Here is a 2804-nt window from a genome sequence, read left to right as displayed (position 1 = left end):
AGGTATGTGGCACTGTATTACTGTATGTTTTGTAGCGCTGTATGCAATGTTTTCCAAGTATGTCTTTAACAGTAGGGCTGAAGGACAGGGGTTAGGTCAAGAATTTGACAAGGGGCGAGTGCCGTTTCAATTTTTGCCTCAGGCAGCAGAAAGGCTAGGTGCTCCCCTGCCTCTTGTCACAAAGCACTGGTAGAAGAGAGGCCCAAGCTAACTCTTGCACCAGGGCCTATGAGTCTTTAGTTGCCCCCCTAGTGCACAGATCTACAGAGGGACTTGCCCTCAGTGCACTTAACTGCTCATTTGCATATATATTTAATGTGGATAAAAAGAACCCCAAGTAGATAAGTTTACATCATGTGATAAGTTTTATCACGTCCATCCCCATGATAAAGGTCCTTTAAAAATTCTGTATAACATAATTCCAGGGTACATTTTTGTCACTCCTCCCCTTAATAGCTCAATAGAAAGCCACCATTAGGAGAAAAAAGAAGAAGTTACATTTTTTTTTTAAAACAACAAATGGCCCTTTTTGGAGAAAAAATTTCAACCGCTTAACTGCCTTTTAACAACCCATTTGGCTGGTGTTTTGCAATATTGTTATGTTACAAACTGTCACTCGCTCCGCTATTCGGCGGCCTTGTTGAAGAATATTTGAAATCATTGCCTTGTTCTTAAAAATGTCCTGTAACAAGAGTACAATGCCAGGCAGTACAATAATAAATGAAACCTACCAAACCTGCTTTTATGATAACAGCTGGGAGAAAGATATTTAGCGGCTGTCGAAAATTGCCACAACACGTGAATTTTCATCTGAGGCAAGAGAAATGTTCAATTGTTTTTCTGATGTATTAAACTGTTAGCCGGCTTTGAGGAAAGTAAAATAGACCATTTGTTCCTTGTTAGTGAATTTTGTATTAGGTCAGGGCCGTGGTGAAAAACAAACATAGCTCCCTTGGCGTGGCCCACTCAAAGTGTAGAAAATTGGGTCAAATTTGTCAAAAGGGTTGGTGTACAAGGCGTAGGTTACCTGGAGCCAAAAATGTTATAGGGTTTTCAATAAAGGGGTTACCCGAGATTTTGATAAGTCATCAATGTCAGATCTGCAAGGGTCCGAATCCCGGCACCACCATTCCAATTGGTTATCGAAAGAGTCTACCAAGCACACAGTCGTACATTGTATAGTAACTGTGCTTGGTGTTGTTCACTAGAAGGAGACTGAGTTGCGTAGAGACTATGTGCAGTGTATCCAGGAGAGCAGAGGAGAGGATAAGATAGATAGTAGTAAGAATAGTGGTTCTAGTTAGTACTCACTCTGACGCAGGGGTCAACCTAGCCTTTCTGCTGCCTGAGGAGAAAACTGAAACGGCGCCCCCCATGCCAATTTCTTAACCTAACCCCTTTTCCACAATGAAATTGCTCATTGCCCATGGCCCTTCCACTGTCCCTCTCTCTGCCGCTACCTGGTGCTGCTTGGCCTCATTGGTGGTGCACTCCTGCTATTATGCTCCCCTGGGCCAGGAAGTGATGGAAAAGGCGAATCTCCCCTCCCATTGGGACATATTCATTATCTGGGGATTCTTCTGCCTAGAGGTGTCTCAGGGTGCCCTTGATAGTGAAAAGTTGGGAGGTGCAAGGCGTTGGAGGCCATGATGAGGCGATTTTGCTGTAGGACAGTTCTTTACTGAAGAATGAAGTTCAAGCAGATGAATTGAAGCTCTCCGCATGCATGGACTGGCAGTTCTTCTACAAGATACGATTTCCACCAGATCTCACAGGTTTCACAACTGCAGTAATAGTTAACAGGCCAAGATGTTTCTTCAAAGCAATCCTCCTCACACTGCCCTTCTCCAGCTGACCTTAGCATAGAAAACCAGAAATAGGGGTGATCTTTGCAATATAATTCACCCTCTGTTAGGTGATACAGGTTAAAACATGAACTTCTACTTTATATAGGAGGATGGGGTAGACTGTGCTCTGTGTATGTTGCTAGGACTAGGTTGCTATGATCTAAAAAGGAGACTTCTCTTAGATTCCCTAAAATCTCCACATAATGGTGTCCAAGGAAGTTGGTTGTATTCATAGTTGGCCTCCGATATAATTGTAACACATCAAAAAAACTAGATTGTCTCATCTCTTTCCATATTCGTGGATTGCGAAAGGTGAAGGCGCTCCTATAATGAAGCATCACTTATGTAATAGCCGGTTTGTATTCTAGCCATTGAACTTCTCAGCTATAAAATATAGTAGGATGTGTAAGCTTATTGCATTGTCTATCCGTAATCCGTAACATTTTCTGGGCACCCTGCTGATAATTGCTGTATGGTCACTAAGAGGTTTTCGAGCCTCTCGTCTAAACTTCCTCTGCTCCTGATGGATGTCCACTCCACAGAAATGCTCGCCTTGTATATTTATGCACCTATCAAGCCACAGTAATATGTCCTGTACATGGTGTGTATTATTTATGCCCATATTTACGTTATGCACCAATGGGCTGATGAATTATGGAAGCGGGTCTTCATTTCGCCCCCTATACATATACATTACTGTTCATTGCAGATAATAGATTAGTTAGGAGCAACAAAGTGTCACAAGTCGCATCTCTCATTATTGAGACAAATGAGTCGTGGAAGGGAGATACATCTGGCACAGCACTTACATTGGTGCCCTTTAATTTTTTGCTTCATTTCAGAAGCTGCATAACAAATCATGGAGATATTACTAGTAGAGGCTGTAGAACATTTTGGCCGCGGTGGTGCTTTATTTTACATAGAATACTGAATGTGTTCTGTATAATATGAATATGA

The sequence above is a fragment of the Bufo bufo genome, chromosome 11 (assembly GCF_905171765.1).
Source record: "Bufo bufo chromosome 11, aBufBuf1.1, whole genome shotgun sequence".
NCBI lineage: Eukaryota > Metazoa > Chordata > Amphibia > Anura > Bufonidae > Bufo > Bufo bufo.
Note: the sequence above shows the minus strand (reverse complement) of the source record.